General features: G+C 36.0%; 1 long non-coding RNA gene across 1 annotated transcript in view; it reads right to left on the bottom strand.

Moving 5' to 3' along the window:
- LOC127731882 (uncharacterized) overlaps positions 1 to 15933 on the bottom strand; it is a 70808-nt gene extending 54875 nt beyond the window's left edge. Inside the window, exon 1 of the long non-coding RNA XR_007995880.1 lies at positions 15852 to 15933. This is a non-coding gene — a long non-coding RNA (uncharacterized LOC127731882). The remainder of the gene's footprint in view (positions 1 to 15851) is intronic.
- Positions 15934 to 20118: the final 4185 nt, after the last annotated feature.

Here is a 20118-nt window from a genome sequence, read left to right as displayed (position 1 = left end):
TTGAAGGCCTCACTGTGACTTTGAGATGAAGAACAACAATAAAAGCACTGTTCTTTTGCTGTGTGTTTATATCATGCATATTTATGAGGTCATAGATTTACAACCTACATGTATGACATTAATGACCTGAAAAATACATTTGAATGTTTTTCTCTAGAGATACTGCATCATTTATAGAATACAATTCCTGTAAGGGGTCATTTGACTATTCAGTCTAAGTTGATGATTTGTAGATCTTATTTGGTCGTTTCCAAGACCTCCAAATTGTCAAATTTGCTTTAACTGCTTTAGTTTTTTTGAGATACATGTATAAAGCAAAAACTTTCAAAATTTACTAAAAATTGTCATTTCAGGGGCAATATGTGTTGTCCAATTTTTTGAAAATTTTGAACGAGATAGGAAGATTTGCTCTATCTGCTTTAGTTTTAGAAATAAAAGCCAAAAACTGCATATTATCCCAATGTTCTATTTTTAGCATCATCAGCCATGTTTGTTAATGGATCAAATCAACAGATACAGTTTTTAAACTACAAATGTAGATCTGCCCTTAGGAACATTCAGGTAAATTTTGATAACATTTGGCCCAGTAGTTTTAGGTGAGAAGATTTTTTAGTTTTTTGACGACAGACAAGATGATGGCGGAGAAGGTCCCGAAGTGATGGCAAAATTATTGGTGCAGTTCCTTCACCAGAAATCTTCGACACACTTATGTATTTGGCCCAGTAGTTTTAGGTGAGAAGATTTTTTAGTTTTTTGACGACAGACAAGATGATGGCGGAGAAGGTCCCGAAGTGATGGCAAAATTATTGGTGCAGTTCCTTCACCAGAAATCTTCGACACACTTATGTTTGAAACATTAAAATAAACTGTTAACACATAGCTATGTCTTGCCTTTTTGTACTTTTGATAATGCAAATGTTGAAATTAAAATAACGATACTTTAACATGTAAGTTATGCAAATATTCAAAGTCTAAGAAACCATGACTGAAGGGACATGGCAAAACAATCTCCATGGAAATGAGATGGGCCAATGCTAATACAACTGCATACTAAATCAGGGGCGGATCCAGGATTTTAGGTTGGGGAGGGGGGGGGCGCAACTTATATTTTCGCAGAGTGGAGCGAGTCGAATATTTTTTGGAGGTAAAATTATTGAAATATTCTTTATTAAGCTGAGGACAACACATGCTTTGCAAATTTTAGGGGGGACACACGCCAGCGACGCCCCCGCCTGAATCCGCCCCTGCAAATACCATAGACTTATCATAAGTCGTTCACTTTCAACAAACCTAAACACAAACATTGACTTGTAAACTATGTAAAAGTTTCAAAGTCAATGAACCATGATGAGGGGGTGGGGCTATATAATCTTCATGGAAACGAGGCTTGCAAATGCCAATAAATTTGCATACCAAATATCATTGACTTAACATTAGCAGTTCATCTTAAACTAATCTAATCACAAACTAATACCTGTAAACTAAGCAAAAGTTTCAAAGTCAATAGACCATGACTGAGGGGCGGGACCAAATATTCTCCATGGAAATGAGATGTGCTAATGCTTATACAATTGCATACCAAATATCATTGACTTACCACTAATGATTCCCCTTGAACTGACCTAATCACAAACTAATACATGTAAACTAATCAAAAGTTTCAAAGTCAATAGACCATGACTGCGGGGGAGGGACCAAATATTCTCCATGGAAATGAGATATGCCAATGTTATACAATTGCATACCAAATATCATTGACTTACCACTAGTGGTTCCCCTTGAACTGACCTAATCACAAACTAATACATGTAAACTAAGCAAAAGTTTTAAAGTCAATAAACCATGACTGAGGGGGCGGAGCCAAATAATCTCCATGGAAATGAGATATGCCAATGCTTATACAACTGCATACCAAATATTGTTGACTTACCACTAGTGGTTCCCCATAAACTGACCTAATCACAAACTAATATATGTAAACTAAGCAAAAGTTTCAAAGTCAATAGACTATGACTGAGGGGGCAGGGCCAAATAATCTCCATGGAAATGAGATGTGCCAGTGCTAATACAACTGCATACCAAATATCATTGACCAACCACTACTGGTTCACCTTAAACTAGACCTAATCACAAACTAATACATTGTTGACGACGACGCTGGAAACAGCATACCTATGTCTCGCTTTTTGACTCCGTCAAGGCAAGACTAAAATAGTTTCCTTTTTCGACACACAAAAAAATAAATGCAGATTCAGTGAGGCCTAAACAAAAAAATTGTTTGGTTCGAGTAACATGTCCAAAATTTAGGCGGGGTTATTTATTTTTTTTTGTTAGCATGTATTCCGACATTGATGGTACTCTAGGATGACCCTATGACAATAGTTATTGCACAATGCTAAAAAATTTAAGGGTCTGCAGGTTTTTTTTAGGTAGGGTCTGATTCCCCTTACCAAACAATTTTTTTTTAGGCCTAACAATTGATTCATAATTATCATGATTATGAATGGAACATCAAATGAAATTAAAGAATGTTTTTTTGTGGCAAGCAATTCTAACCCCTTATTGAATTTCACCTCTGAAATCTCAAATAATAAAACATGTAAAATGTACATTAATATACAACTGGAAAATTTTTATTCATAAACAATTCAATGATACAATATTGCATATATATTATACAACATTACGTGTTGAAGGCCTCACTGTGACTTTGAGATGAAGAACAGCAATAAAATCACTGTTCCTTTGCATTTCCTGTGTGATTTTTTGCTGTGCATGTACTGATTTTGTGTCACACTGTGGATTCATTTATTTTCGTGGGTACCAATTTTTGTGGATTAAGGAAAACTTACATGTTCGTGGATATTTAATTTCATGGTTTTTGACAATGTTTGCATACAAGCCTATAGTAAATTTGCCATTCATTGAACTTTTAATTTTGTGGTTAACAAAAATTGGTATCCAACGAATAATAATGAATCCACAGTAAATGGAATCAGGATACCACATATCCTTTGTTTTTCTTTTATATTATTCATTGTTTTTCAATGGCAGCTTCAGCACATCCAGTAAATTTTTTTGTTATTGTTACGTTTCAACAGTATTATATGTCGCTGGTTTCAAGGTAATTGTAGCCAGTGCCATTGATACTCTGTGCAATTTGTGAACTCTCACGTTACATGTATCTGTACCGACCGTCACGTGTGAGACCCTATTGGGTTCTTCTTCTTCTTCTTTCCGGTTACGAGTCGAACTCAGTAGTTGAGTGTAATTGACTTGGTCGCATCTCAAACAGACAGGAGGCCACTCCTCTGGCCAAAAATAAAAGTCCAGGTAAACTGGATGGTATTTACAATAAAATAATAAGCTTAATTACAACTAGGTAATCTTGCTGTCTATTTCAGATGAGGCTGGGTCCAGGAGATGGTATTCACTCTGGCCCTGAAGTCCTCTAGCGATCAGGACTCCACTACAGATTCGGGAAGTTTATTCCACTCAGAGCTCCAGATAAGAATTCACAAATTGGGGTTTTTACCCACCATTTTTTAATGTAATTGAGTGATAAAGTTTTTTAATTGCATCATCAATTCCAATTCACCCCTCAAGCAAATATCAAATTGGGTTTTTCACCACCAAGCCCCTTAATGTATTGGGTTTTTTCATCAACACAATATTGAATATTTAGATATTTTATAATCGCATTTTATCAAACCGAGATGTTCATCCATCTTAAATATGTTTCTTTCTTTGTATATGCGATAGCTGTTTTATTTGGTTTATACACTGACGAGCAATTGTAGGTTGAATTTGTGTCCGGTTTTAACCGTTCTGCCAGTTTTGTATTTTCTCACAACTTATATAAACTGCAGCTGGTGTCACTAGTTGGGCAGTAACTAATTACCTTTCTAGATCACATATGATCACCGCTACAGTTTAGTTGGAGTAGGTATAGCTACGTGTTTAGATTTTTTTGTAATATTATATGTGAACATAAGGTGCTGTAAGATAGTGTTGCCACTCCTACCACCTAATTGCCAGAACTACTTAAAAAAAAGTAGTTCCCAGATTGAAGACATACCCCCAAAAACCTTGACCAGGTTCATGATAGGGTGGTTTAATGATTCATTTTAAATTTACAAATAATCCGGCAACATCAATTAATTAAATGACAATATTTCACTGCACTTGCCAATTAGACAACTATCTTAAGCATACAATTAGACCAAAACCAAAGAAAGGACCAAGCTACATTGACGTAAAAACGGATATGTGTGTTCACTCATCAACTAAAATAATAGACCGAATTATGTTTTGTCACAAAAGCACCATCAAAAAAAAAGCTTTTGAACGACAGATAATTCGGTCTACTAAAATGACAAAATAATATATATTCAATTATACTTGAATGTTTTTGTTTATTTTAATTTAAATAAATCTGGGTTAAGTTTTTCCTTATAATTGTTATTAGAACTTTTGGTTCCGATGCTTTCCAGCTACATATGATGTCATAATTAATTTGGCCTTACATTGTTCCAACTGAGCATGCTGAGTTTATTGACGAAACCCCGTGTTTGTTTTAACAATGTTCTCGTAAAGGCACGCAAACACGCCCGTGCGTTCAATGGACTCTTCATAAAAACACTAGCTGAGTCTTGTTATCATCATAGTAATCCCTCAGCTATCAAAAAGAAGCTGAAACCATTCAATACTTTTACCGGACATTTACTTTCGTTTTAATTCATTGTGTGTTATGATAAAACCCGAGCAATTCGAAAAGATTATAACAACTTGACAAACCCTAATTGGATAAACGCAGAGAAGATCGAAATGTTTTCATCAACACGTGCGAAAGGACATTTCCAATTATAAATATTATAAAAGTAGATTTACGCACGACTATGTAAAAGATAAGGGTAAATAACGCAAACGATAGCGAATAAAAGCGTAAAGAACTCATGGTTTGGCATATAATAGGTTTTTTTTTTAATGTATTGGGTTTTAGAACGCTGCAATGGTCAATTGCATTGGGTTTTTAATTATTTTTATTGCGTGATCACGCAAATACGCAGCTTATCTGGAGCTCTGATTCCACTTTCTAGTTGTTCTTGGGAAGAATGAGTGATAGAAGACATCCTTCTTCACTCTAGTTTGTCTAAATTTGTGGTTGCTTCTGGTCCTACTGTCACCTGATGTGTAATATTTGGCTGGATCAATCAGTTCAAGAATAACCACCAATTGGTGGATTATACCTCAATTGACGTATAATCTACCAATTGACATATATTGGTATAGACCAATTGACGTATAATGCAAGTTTATTTGTTATAAAATGCTAGTGTGAGATAGGAGCATCATTTTGCAACTTACAACCTATTTTATGACCATTATTGAGTTCTCCGAAAGTTTCAGTTTTGTCAAAGGCTGCTGCATCTCTTGAGAATGCATGTGTACAACAATTCTTTTGTTGAAACATCTGTACTATTGACCATGATTGACTCTTAATAATGAAAGTCAAGTATTAACAAAGAGCTCCATTCACCTGTGGAGTTGTACTCATAATCACATGACTGCAGACAGTATTGATGTCCACTGACAGGTGATTAGTGATAAATTTGCCAATCAAGAATTGACAAGATAACAATAGAAGAAACTGCAAATACAATTGTTGATTAAATGCAATATGTTATGTCACTATACAAATGCTATACTAAACTAGGAATGTTTGACATGTTTTCATACAATAATATGGTTTTAAGAAAACAATGCTCCATTTTGGTTGAATAATTTGCTTTGAAAAACAATTATACCATTATATGTCAATAATGACAATTGGTGGATTATACCTCAATTGAGGTATAATCCACCAAATGGTGGTTATTCCTGACCTGTCAATGGCAACCAACTGGTGTTGAGTCTTGTAACACAGCACAAGACTGTTTCCATCGTCTGTGCTGCAGTGATTCCCATTGAAGTTGGTCCAGTAACTTTGTAAAACATCCAGGAGGGAGATTCACTTGTTGTCGAGTATCAAGTTACAAACGTCGAGTTGCGGGTTATGAAAGTTGAGTTGCGAGTTACGAAAGTCGAGTTGCGAGTTACTGAGGTCAAGTTGCTAGTTACGAAAGTCGAGTTGTGAGTAACGAAATTAGATTTGCATGAAAATGGGGAAAACTATTTTAATTTTTTGGTGTACCTCTTTAACATTTTTGAATGATGATTGCTTATAAAATTGTATACAGTATCGTTGATTCTTTTTGGTGTTTGGACTTCATCTGAGTCTCGTGTAAAAAAAAATGAATGGATTGCTTACATAATCAGTACGCAAATAAAATTGATATGGAAATGGGGAATGTGTCAAAGGCTAGAGGTTCCTGACTTAGGACAGACGCAAAAAGGCGGCGGGGTTAGACAGGTTTTATAAGCGCTCAACCTTCCCTCTTCAACTCTAGCCAATGTAGACATATATAAAGTATGGTTATTTTCTGAAGAAGCAGATCGCCTTTTGAAATAGTAGTTTATTATTAAATTTCATAGCTAGCAACTTATATTAAACATAAAGGGAGATAGCAACTAAATTATAGTACATATATGTAAAAGACCCCTTCTGCAGATTTCGTTAGGAGTGGGCTCTTTAGGGCAGCTGCAGAGGCAATATTTGTTAGGGACCCCAAAATTTATTCTTTGGCAGTGACACTCAAAATTGTGGACGTTTAAGTTATATGTCTACATTGGCTAGAGGTGAAGAGGGAAGGTTGAGCCCTCATAAAACCTGTCTAACCCCGCCGCCTTTTTGCGTCTGTCCTAAGTCAGGAACCTCTAGCCTTTGTTTGTCTTGTATATTTTTTTAATTTTGGTTCAGCTATATGTTTCGGAGCATAGAATGGCGTCATTTTTTCTTGATCTAGTTACAATGTGTTCCGGGGTCTGCCTCTGGTGTGGGATTTCTCGCTGTGTTGAATACCCATTGGTGGCCCAAATCCGGGTCCGTTCGCCCAAAAACATGTTCACGCCCATTCACGTTCGCCCCCTTTCACTTTCGCACCCAGACAGTTCGCACCCTTTTTATTGGTTTTGTGTTTAATAATTTTGTAATCGAGTTTTGGTAAGCATGGTAAGTGTATTGCTGTAAATATTTTTTTTGTTCATCTTTTCAAAATAAAGTGAGATTCTGACAATATTTGTTTGTGTTGAATAAATCTTAATCATGTTTTGGGTTGGGATCTCGACCGTTAACAAGTTCTCAAACAGGAGGGGGTGGGGAGTCTCCCCCAGAGACTTCCCCTTTATTTCATTTGATTTGTTTTATTTCCCACGCAAGAATATATATGGTTTCTGGGTGGGGATCTCCACTGTTTACAAGTTCTCAAACAGGAGGGGGTGGGGTGACCCAGAAGGACTCCCACTATATTTCATTTAATTTGTATTATTGTCCCATACATGAATATATATCGTTTAGGGGTGGGGATCTCGACCGTTTACAAGTTCTCAAACAGAAGGGGGTGAGGTGACCCCAGGGACTCAATCTAAATTTTATTTGATTTGTTTTATTGTCCTGTGATCATTACTGAAGACCGCGTGTGTCTATCACTTACTGTTTTCAAGTTATAGCCATTTGAAAATTTAAAAAAAATAAATCCCATAGGGTTCTATAGTAAAACCCTTCCTTCTGTAGGCCCTCAATATACCCCTAAATAGACCCAAAGAAGAAAAATAATAAGAACTGAGCAAACACTTTGTTTGGGAGACTTAATAACAAAAAGTATAGATACGAATTTTGTTATAGTCCGATTTTGTGAGGCCAATTATGTAATAGGCCGAGGTTGTTATAGTCCGAATGTGTTGTGGGCCGAGATGAGATACCAGGATACTTTCGATACACTCGTGCTTTTACGTCTTTTATAAACATTTGTAAAAATCGTAGTAAAAAAAATCGTCGCAAAATGTGCATTCATGAAATATTTTAAACACAGTATTTATTTTCTCTTCAACTGGAGGGGGAGGAAACCCCTGAAACTAGGATTATTGTACTACCGTCGGGAGGCACACATATATGGATCTCACGCATGTCTGGGGAAAACCGATAAAACATAACGTAGAAACTGGTAGATGTGTATTGATTTTATTTTCTGCACAGCGCAGATCCGTGAAGTAGTGTTTGTGATAGCCATTTTCACTAGAGGCTGTCAAGAGCCTGTGTTGCTCACCTGACTCTACTTTGGTTTTAGAAATCATGTAAAGATAGATAAAAATCATAACAGATACCCAAATAATGATTGAAGCCAAATTTGGTTTAATATTGGTTCGTTATTTAATAAAATATCCTGGTGGCCATCTTGAACAGTAAATCGGCAACAAAGTAGCAACAATTGGTCAGCACCTCATAAGGAACATTCATGCCAAGTTTGGTTTCATTCCATTCAGTGGTACTCTAAAAGAAGACATTTGTATGTATTTCCCTTAGGGTCCTATGTTAAACTAAGTCCCCCCCTGGCGGCCATCTTGGATTATGGACTGACTGCAAAATAACAACACTTGGTCAGCACCTCATAAGGAACATTCATGCCATGTTTGGTTTCATTCAATTCAGTGGTTCTCTAAAAGAAGACATTTGTTATTTCCCATAAGGTCCTATGTTAAACTAAGTCACCCGCTAGCAGCCATCTTGGATGATGGATCGGCTGCAAAGAAACAACACTTGGTCAACACCTCGTAAGGAACATTCATGCCATGTTTGGTTCCATTCCATTCAGTGGTTCTCTAAAAGAAGACATTTGTATGTATTTCCCATAGGGTCCTATGTTTAACTAAGTCCCCCTGCTGGCGGCCATCTTGGATGATGGCTTGACTGCAAAGCAACAACACTTGATCAACACTTCATAAGGAACATTCATGCCATGTTTGGTTCCATTCCATTCAGTGGTTCTCTAAAAGAAGACATTTTTATGTATTTCCCATAGGGTCCTATGTTAAACTAAGTCACCCGCTGGCGGCCATCTTGGATGATGGACCAACTGCAAAGTAAAAACATTTGGTCACCACCTCATAAGGAACATTCATGCCGTGTTCGGTTTCATTCCATTCAGTGGTTCTCTAAAAGAAGACATTTGTATGTATTTCCCATAGGGTCCTATGTTAAACTAAGTCAACCACTGGCGGCCATCTTGGATAATGGATCGGCTGCAAAGTAACAACACTTGGTCAGCACCTCATAAGGAACATTCATGCCATGTTTGGTTTCATTCCATTCACTGGTTCTCTAAAAGAAGACATTTGTATGTATTTCCCATAGGGTCCTATGTTAAACTAAGTCCCCAGCTGGCGGCCATCTTGGATGATGGACCAACTGCAAATTAACAACACTTGGTCAGCATCTCATAAGGAACATTCATGCCATATTTGATTTCATTCCATTCAGTGGTTCTCTAAAAGAAGACATTTGTATGTATTTCCCTTAGGGTCCTATGTTAAACTTAGTCCCTCGCTGGTGGCCATTTTGGATAATGGATCGGCTACAAAGTAACAACACTTGGTCAGCACCTCCTTATGAACATTCATGCTATGTTTTGTTTCATTCCATTCAGTGGTTCTCTAAAAGAAGTCATTTGTATGCATTTCCCATAGGGTCCTATGTTAATCTAAGTCCCTCGCTGGCGGCCATTTTGGATGATGGAACGGCTACAAAGTAACAACACTTGGTCAGCACCTTGTAAGGAACATTTATGCTATGTTTTGTTACATTCCATTCAGTGGTTCTCTAAAAGAAGTCATTTGTATGCATTTCCCATAGGGTCCTATGCTAAACTAAGTCCCCCGCTGGCAGCCATCTTGAATGATGGATCGGCTACAAAGTAACAACACTTGGTCAGCACCTCATAACGAACATTCATGCCGTGTTTGGTTTCATTCCATTCAGTGGTTCTCTAGAAGAAGTTCAAAATGTAAAAAGTTAACGACAACGACGGACGACGGACGCCAAGTGATGAGAAAAGTGATGAGAAAAGCTCACTTGGACCTTTGGGCCAGGTGAGCTAACTAGAGGCTCTCAAGAGCCTGTGTCGCTCACCTGTAATTACTGATGCTTTGGAAATCATGTAAAATAAGGTTAAAATCATAATTAATAGTATTAGATATTAGATATTATAATGATATCTAAGATAATAACAAAAAACTGCAAAATTTTTGTAAAATTACCAACTCAGGGGCAGCAACCCAACAACATGTTGTCAGATTCATCTGAAAATTTCAGGGCAGATAAATCTAAATCTGATGAACATTTTTGCCACCTGTCAGATTTGCTCTAAATGCTTTAGTTTCAGAGATATAAACCAAAAACTGCATTTTACCCCTATGTTCTATTTTTAACCAAGTCGGCCATGATGGTTGGAAGGCGGGGTCATCAGACAAAATTTTTAAACTAGATACCCTAATAATGATTATGGCCAAGTATGGTTAAATTTGTCTAAGTAGTTTCAGAGAAGAAGTTTTTTGTAAAAGATTACAAAAATTTACGAAAAATTGTTAAAAATTGACTATTAAGGGCAATAACTCCTAAAGGGGTCGACTGACAATTTTGGTCATGACAACTTATTTGTAGATCTTACTTTGCTGAACATTATTGCTGTTTACAGTTTATCTCTATCTATAATAATATTCAAGATAATAACCAAAAACTGCAAAATTTCCTTAAAATTACCAATTCAGGGGCAGCAACCCAACAACAGGTTGTCAGATTTGTCTGAAAATATCAGGGCAAATAGATTTTGACCTCATAATCAGTTTTACCCTATGTCAGATTTACTCTAAATGCTTTGGTTTCAGAGATATAAGCCAAAATCTACATTTTACCCCTATGTTCTATTTTTAGTCATGGCGGCCATCTTGAATGGTTGGCGAGCTGGGACACATTTTTTAAACTAGATACCTAATGATGATTGTGGCCAAGTTTGGTAAAATTTGGCCTAGTGGTTTCAGAGGAGAAGATTTTTGTAAAAAGCTAACGACGACGGACGCCAAGTGATGAGAAAAGCTCACTTGGCCCTTCGGGCTAGGTGACCTAAAAATGAAGTTGAGTTCATCTGAATTATCGATGAACATTCAGTCCATTTTTATTCAAGCTGTAAGCTAATCAAAATCAAAATTTCAAAAGCATCTTCCTAGAATTAGTATTCAAACACTAGTACTACATTGTATCTAGGAGTAGAACACACATCCTATAGTAAGATGGTCTATCCAACTTCCGGTTTGAGGTCAATGCCTTAGGAAAGTTTATTGCTATAGCAAGCTATAACAAACTTTCCAAAAACTAATAATTCAACTTGAATTTAAATAAAAATTGGGTGCGAACGTGTAGGGTGCGAACAGACCTAAGGGGCGAACGTGTGGGGTGCGAACGCAGGGGTTAAAAAATCCACTAGCCAGACCCCCGGGACTACAGTATTTACGCCACAGGCAATCAAAACTTTTAACCTAATATGCCCGACGGACTAGCAACAAAAAATTCTTGGAGTTTCCAAAATAGAAAGCGGAAAATCCCTTCATCACTATTCTATCTTCGCCAATCAGATTCAATTACGTCATCCTGGATTCCAAGAATTTCAATAACTCGAATGATTCAGCGCCCTCTATGAGTCAGTGTCCTCTCGAGAAAGCGATCGATAGTGAGTCGAGTATAACGACTGGATTAGTCGGGTTAGAATTTTAACTGATTCTGTACATGTTTTAAAAATAATACAACTAACTCTTGGTGGACATTGCTTATTTCGAGATTTACAATTAACGGTACTGGGGGCGGTATGATGCATTGATCGATGTTGACCTGTCTTGTCGGACAGCTGTTGAGCACGAAACAATGCAACAAAATATTTCTAAATATTTTAGTACGGGCACCCCAGGAACTTCGTCAGTTTCAAGACGAAAAACGGTAGATGAAGAGGGTAATGAGGCTGAAAATTCATCCCAAAAAAAATGCCAAATACGCCCTGGAAAAGCAGTAAAGAACATTTAAAGTGTCATGAACAGAAAGATTCCCTTGGTCAAGGTCGTCTGTTGCTGATGATAAACCAGAGACGATGTTTTGTAAATATTGCCGTTATTTTTCCGATCACGCTAATAAAGTCTGCTTTGTATGTGGGAACAACAAATATATCTGAATTGAACCACTGGTTTCACATGACAGTACCAATGAACATGTTTTCTGTGGCCGAAAATATTGAACAACCCATAGTACAACAGAAATCCAAAGAGATGTCTAAAGATCCTTGTCATAATTAATAAAACAAACATATATTTGATTTATTTTATTAAATACCGTGTATAATGCCGCTTTCAAAACAAGGGACACCCACTTTGTATTATGCAGCAAACTCTGAATTTGTAAGGTATACTCAGGCTAGCAGGTAGTTTTGATGGGATAGCAGCTCTTTCAACAGGGCTAGTAAAATCCGGCTACCAATAAGTCCTGGGCTAGTGAGCTGTAACAAAATTTTTTAACCCCTGGAACGTGTAGGGTGCGAAAGTGTATTGGGCGCTAACGGACCTGATACCTGGTGGCCTTGGGTTGACTTGTATATTTTGGTTGGGTTGTCTCTTTGACACATTCCCCATTTCCATTCTTTATTCTATATATGTAGCTGTCAAATATACTTTTGTAAAAGAGACAAAAGACCAAGTTTTGGAATATGTAACTTCTCCTGAAAAAACGGGTTAATCATACAAAAAATACCAGGACCCTTCCTCATGCAGTGTATAACTAAGTTCAGGTACATGTATGCTTTGATTATTAAATGCAAAGTAAACCGGAAAGTTCTGTTTAAAAAATCAGACGACATGAACATTTACATATACTACCGTTTATATAAATATAATTCTTAAGAAATAAGAGAAACATAATCTATTTGTAACTCGCAACTCGACCTTCGTAACTCGCAACTTGACCTTCATAACTCGGATGACGGACGCAACTCGACTTTCGTAACTCACAACTCGACTTTCGTAACTTACAACTCGACTTTGTAACTCGCAACTTGCAACTCGACAATAAGAACCCCTCTCCAGGAGGATAGTTGTCATGGTAGCAACTATAATCAAATCGAGCTGCTCGTCTCTGTACCTGCTCTATGTCACGTATGATGGTAATTTGGTGAGGATCCCATACTGGGGAAGCATATTGCAGAGTTGGTCTTACTAACGTGGAGTAAGCTGTGGCTTTTGTTGCTGGAGTACACCTACCCAGGGTTGTCAATGATATTATATTTCACTGGACCACCTGGGACCAACATTTCAACTTGGCACGTTTTATTTTAACATACTTCTTTGTGTATTCACAACATATTGTATATGCATCTTTGAGTATAATCGACAAAAACCGTCTATTTTTACCCTTTCCTTTCACAATCGTAACAGGAAACATACTTTGACAGGCGGCGGGAAACTATCTATATACGCATAATATACAACTCGTTTCAAGACTTGTTTCCGGAATTTTTTATGATAAAATTATAATTCAGACAGCTGGGACTAGCAGACAGGTTCCAGTCGTACCGGTTGATCCAGAGATACGTAGAGGACGTACGCTGCACTTTGATCTTCAAAAAGTTTCTCATTGTTTCTCACGATTTAAATGATTTTTTTAACAAAAAATCGTTAAAAAAAGTTCCGCTCTAATACACCTTATCGCTTTTTGTCCGTCATTACTGGACATCATATTCCCGTAAAAATTTTGACGTGACAATAGAAAATGTCTAGCGCCACAAAGGTAACGTGATTGTTGTCTGACGTCAACAGTTCAAGTCAGTGGCAGATCCGGGGGGGGGGGGGGGTTTCCGGCCCGGGGGTTGGAATCTCCCTTTTTTTTGACGATCAATGCATTTGATTTGAATGGGGATATATATTTTCCTTTTACAATTCGTAATGGGACTTTCCGTTGAATATATGAAAAGCCGGGGTGATTATACCTTGTCAAAGACCCCCTAAGAAAAATTTCAGGCACATTTCAATCTCTCACATGCCTTGTTTTAAACCCCTCAAATGCCAAATTGTGCCAGCAATTCCTCAACTTTACATATTAAGACAACAAAAAACCATCAGAAACTAAAATGGGCACACTTCAGAGGTATATTATTAGCCAATCGGGGCTAAGAAATGACTCAGTTTGATATCCCTCAGAAAAATACATCCACCCCTTTAAAGATATAAAATGATTCTGAATTGTCCAATGTACTAGTACTAAATATGATCATGTGAACAGTTTTCTTGAAAGAAAACGAAAAATGTTGCATACCAAAAAATGACTTGCTTTGCAGTATGAAGATCACATAGACAAAATGAAGAAAAAAATCTGACATTTGGTTGTCAATCGGCAATACTTAAACATACAAATAAATTATCAGTGACCGCTGTCGATAATAAACTAGCAATTGATTGTTAATCGTAAAAAAAAAATGTTGTTTGTAGTAAATTTATTGAAGTATTACACAGAAAAACACAAAAAATAATTAAAATTAAAAGAAAACAAAAAATAACGGATTTTGAAATAAAGGGGAGGGCAAAAAAATGTCCTGTCTATAAGTTCAATGACACTCCGGAAGGCGCCTGCTACTATGTCATGTCAATGTTGTTTACTTTTTCAATAATGTTTAATAAACAATGTTTAACTATACCTCAGAAAAAGACGAATGATTTGTGTCGAACGTTTTATTTGTTGTTTTAGTGTAGGTGTTGTCATGCAGAGAAAATAAATCAATAAAAGAGAGGAGAAAGATACCAGAGGGACATTCAAACTCATAAGTTGAAAACAAACTGACAACGCCATGCATGGCTAAAAAAGAAAAAGACCAACAGACAAATAATAGTACACAAAACACGACATAGAAAACTAAAGACAACACGAACCCCACAAAAAACTGGGGGTGATCTCGGGAGCCCCGGAAGGGTAAGCAGATCCTGCTCCACATGTGTCACCCGTCGTGTTGCTCATGTTAGTACAAATCAGGTAATAAGTCTAATTCGGTAGGTCACATTCAGGAAAATAATTTATGTCTAGGCCACATGACTGGATCATTCAAATGGTATAACCAATGGTACATTTGCGTGTACAATGAATAAGGAAGTTATGTTTAATTCTTTGTTAGATGGACCTTTAAATAGATTTACCTTTGTTAGCTGTCCATTGAAAGAGCACTGATAGCTATGACAAATCATTTACGGGGCGATAAACAAAGACGATTGAAAAACCTGTAAGACTTGTTTATAAGTTTATTTTAAACTTGTAAATATGTGCATCTTACAAGGCTTAGCAAGTTTGTATTATGAAGTCCAGCTTTTCTATTTGGTTTACTATGAATTGAATTAAAAAAATTGGTAATATAGTAACTTGAAAAGTTGTCTTCTTATATTTCAGAATGAGGTCCTCAAAGGGGGCATATATACGTGAAACATATGATATCTTTCACCAGTGGCAGATCCAAGACTTTCATAAAGGGAGGAAGATACGGAGGAGTATATTCAAAAAGTAGGCTGTCAAAAATTTACAAAAAAAAGAACTAAAAACATATTTTTCAACATAAGATGCATCCCTGATATGCCCCGCCCATGTTCACGAAAATCTACAATATTATTTTCTTCTGCTAAAGGTCATTTAATGTAACATACAAATATAGATTTTACGATACTACTGTCTGAATAATGAAAAGTAAAATAACAAAAATACCGAACTCCATGGAAAATTCAAATCGGAAAGTCCCTAATCACTGAATGGCAAAATCAAAAGCTCAAACCCATCAAACAAATGGAAAACAACTGTCATTTTATATATAGTATACATATATATATTTAACAGAACTAACTAAAATTACCTTTTTGGTTAAAAAGAATTTCCATTTTCGTTTCCTTTATAAACATTACCGATTGTCGACAAGTCATTTCTACATACGGGTATCTAGTATGTAATACAATACCAATCAATGCAATGCAATATATGTTTATTGAACCGATAACAAAAGATCAACTTTAATAGAGTTTTGTACGAAAAAGTATTAGCGCCATGCAAATTTTTTTGTGTTTCTTCCTATGTTAGCGTTATAACGTGAACCTTTGCGAAATAACACAAACATTTGAGTCATCTTATTTCTTATTTAAATTTCAAGGGAAGGAGTTGTTAAGAATGGAGGGAGCAGTGGGAGGAAGCTGCATGCATTAATTTTTATCACTCTTTTTACTTATCTCAAAGTGAAAGGCTGGAGTGTTAAGCACATAATCATGGCATAATAATGAGAGAATAAAGAAAACTGAGTAAATCGAAGTTGTATCGAAAAAAAATTAAAAACCTATTATTCTCTAAGAAACCCATTTTTCTCTGTTCTTCATATTTTAGCAACCCATTATTCTCTATTCTTTATTTTTTTGGTCTGATTAGTATGGGTTCGTTGATCTTAGTAATATGGGCCCGTTTATCTGTGTAATATGGGTCCAATGATCTGATTAATAATGGTTTGATGATCTGAGTAGAATGGTTCCGAAAAACAGAGTATCCGATCAACAGAGTAGCATTGTTCCAATGATCTGAGTAGATTTCCGTTGAGATGAGTATATGCCCGTTGAGATGAGTAGTATGAGTCTGTTGATCTTAGTAGTATGTGTCCGTTTATCTAAGTAATATTGGTCCGTTGATATGTGTAGCATGGGTCCAATGATCTGAGTAGATGTCCTTTGAGATGAGAATATGCCCGTTAAGATGTGTAGTTATGGGTCCGTTGGTCTTAGTAGTTTGGGTCCATTGATATGAATAGTATGGGCATGTTGATCTGAGAGCTATAGGTAAAAAAAACTCTGAGTAGTATGGGTTAACCACTGAGTAGTATGGGTTCTTTGGTCTGAGAAGTATGGGTTAAAACACTGAGTAGTATGGGTTCTTTGGTCTCAGAAGTATAGGTTAAAACACTGAGTAGTATGGGTCCTTTGGTCTGTAAAGTATAGGTTTAAACACTGAGTAGTATGGGTCCTTTGGTCTGTGAAGTATAGGTTTAAACACTGAGTAGTATGGGTCCTTTGGTCTGAGAAGTATGGGTTAAAACACTGAGTAGTATGGGTCCTTTGGTCTGAGAAGTATAGGTTAAAACACTGAGTAGTATGGGTCCTTTGGCCTGTGAAGTATAGGTTTAAAACTGAGTAGTATGGGTCCTTTGGTCTGAGAAGTATAGGTTTAAACACTGAGTAGTATGGGTCCTTTGGTCTGAGAAGTATGGGTTAAAACACTGAGTAGTATGGGTCCTTTTGTCTGAGAAGTATGGGTAAAAACCCTGAGTAGTATGGGTCCTTTGGTCTGAGATGTATGGGTTAAAACCCTGAGTAGTATGGGTCCTTTAGTCTGAGAAGTATGGGTTAAAACCCTGAGTAGTATGGGTTCTTTGGTCTGAGAAGTATGGGTTAAAACACTGAGTAGTATGGGTCCTTTAGTCTGAGAAGTATGGGTTAAAACACTGAGTAGTATGGGTCCTTTGGTCTGTGAAGTATAGGTTAAAACCCTGAGTAGCATCATTAGTATGGGTTCTTTGGTCTGAGAAGTATGGGTTAAAATACTGAGTAGTATGGGTCCTTTGGTCTGAGAAGTATGGATTAAAACACTGAGTAGTATGGGTCCGTTGGTCTTAGTAGTATAGGTCCTTTGGTCTTAGTAGTTTGAGTACATTGATGTGATTAGTATGGGTCCGTTAAGCTGAGAAGCATGGATAAAAACCCAGAGTTATATAGGTCCGTCTATCTGAGAAGTATGGGTAAAAACCCAGAGTAGTGTGGGTCCGTTGGACTGAGAAGTATAGACAAAAAGCATGAGTAGTATGGGTCCGTTGATCGGGACTTATTGAAGAAACAGTTTAAGATCAGTTTCAATTTATGGTAATAAAAGTACAAATCAGACATATTGGCACTCATACCACATCTTCTTATATTTATATAATATTTCATATTGAAATACAAATATTACCTAATTATAAAGGTTTATATTATTAATTTGTATTTTTTGACTAATTTGATTCGTTCAAGAATAGTCACATGTTAAACTATATTTTCAAAAGTCGAATGAAAACGGCGGATAGAAAAGTGATATTGCACGGTTATTTTTAGAATATCTAAAAACCGATATACTTTGTGACTTCATCTAATGAATGTCATGATATTGTTAAAAGTTTATATTTATGAACGATTATTTGAAAAAAAAATCTTCAAACACATAAGATGAACACAAAAAACATAAAACATTATATTTGACATAACAACTAATATGTTGTTTTTGTCAAAGAGACAATATGATATCTATAAAATTCCAACAAAATTACATGATCAAAAAAGATGATTGTATAATGCAGTGACGATTTTGATACAAATATGGTCAGTAATTAATAATATAACAATTAATTTATAGCCTTTGTATGAGGTCAATACAGGATATATCGACCTAAAGAAGTATATAGACATCGGACTTCGTGCTCAGTCAATATACTTTTTCAGGTCAATATATCCTTTTCTCTAATTCTTCGTCAATTTATCCCTTGCTGCACCCATTGTATAAAAAAATTTAATCAACGTGTGGTTCCTTTGATCTCAGTTCTTCATTGGTTAAAATCCGATTATGACGTCGAATTTTCCTGCTTCCCTCTGAATTTCCTATTGTGACGGCATGAAAAAAGGCGACCATGCCTGATGACGTCACATAGAAAGAACACATCTTTTTGCAGATCATTCAAAAATAAGGAATAAGTTTGCCTGCATGTTGTTTGAAAATCATTAGAGAAACAGATTCCACCACCAAATCTCGTGTAATACGATATTTATCCACTCTCGACAGTTAAATTTTAAATATTTAAAACGCTCGGCGAGCCTCGCGTTTTAAATTTGAAAATTTAACTGTCTCGAGTGGATAAATATCGTATCACACTCGATGCAGTGGTAGAATCTATATGTATCGACCTCATACAAAGGCTATAATTGTATAATATTATTAATTCATATATTCCAACTAATTTGATTCGTACAGGAATAGTCACATGTTAAACTATATTTTCGAAGGTAGATAGAAAACGGCGGATAGCAAAAGTGATATTGCACGGTTATTTTTAGAATTTCTAAAAACCGATATACTTTGTGACTTCATGTAATGAATTTAATGATATTGTTAAAAGTTTTTAAAATGTGTATATTTATGATCGATTATTTGAAAAAAAAATCTTCAAATACATAAGATGTACACAAAAAACATAAAAAATTATTGAAATAACTCTAATATATTGTTATTGTCAAAGAGACAATATGATATCGAAAAAAGAGAATATATTGCACAGACGATTTTGATACAAATATGGTCAGAAATTAATAATATAACAATAATAGCCTTTGTATGAGGTCAATACAGGATATATCGACCAAAAGAAGTATATTGACCTCGGACTTCGTCCTCAGTCAATATACTTCTTTCTACATCACAATAAAATAAGTTAAACTGCAGGTTTATGCATGTGGGAAATCAATAGAAGGTTATGAATATTGATAGTTATATTGTTTTTATCAATATATATGTATTGTTATACGGGTATAAACAGTAACGGTCCTACATTATGTCGATACTTTTATTTAGGCATCGCACAAGGTCATGTTTTTCTTACATAAATAAAAAGATGTGATATGATTGCTATTGAGACAACAGTTACTCTCCATCAGAGACCAAATGACATAGAATTAAGTTTATTGAAATAATGCACAATTATATACCCCAATGGGGTTGATGGGATACATGAAAACAAAATAACACATTACATAATACATCACAAAAATAATAAAAGGACATGAATTCATATATGTACATGTCATGCAGTTGTTGAATCCACTCTCCTCGGTGACCAGGACTTTTTGATAAATGGATAGGTGAAAGTGTGACCTTCAACAATGAGTAAATCACATTCCGCTCAGCAAAAGGCCCCGAAATGACAAATGTAAAACAATTCAAAGAAGAAAACCGATGTAATGGTCTGGTTTATGTACAAACAATAAATGAAAAACGAATATGATATACAGCAACAAACAACAACCAGAGATCCGCAGAATTATGCCATTCCAAGGCGCAGAACAGTT

This window comes from Mytilus californianus, unplaced genomic scaffold, assembly GCF_021869535.1.
Source record: "Mytilus californianus isolate M0D057914Y unplaced genomic scaffold, xbMytCali1.0.p SCAF_21, whole genome shotgun sequence".
NCBI classification, from domain to species: Eukaryota; Metazoa; Mollusca; class Bivalvia; order Mytilida; family Mytilidae; genus Mytilus; species Mytilus californianus.
The sequence above is the reverse complement of the archived record's forward strand: the minus strand, read 5'-3'. Positions and strand labels throughout refer to the sequence as shown.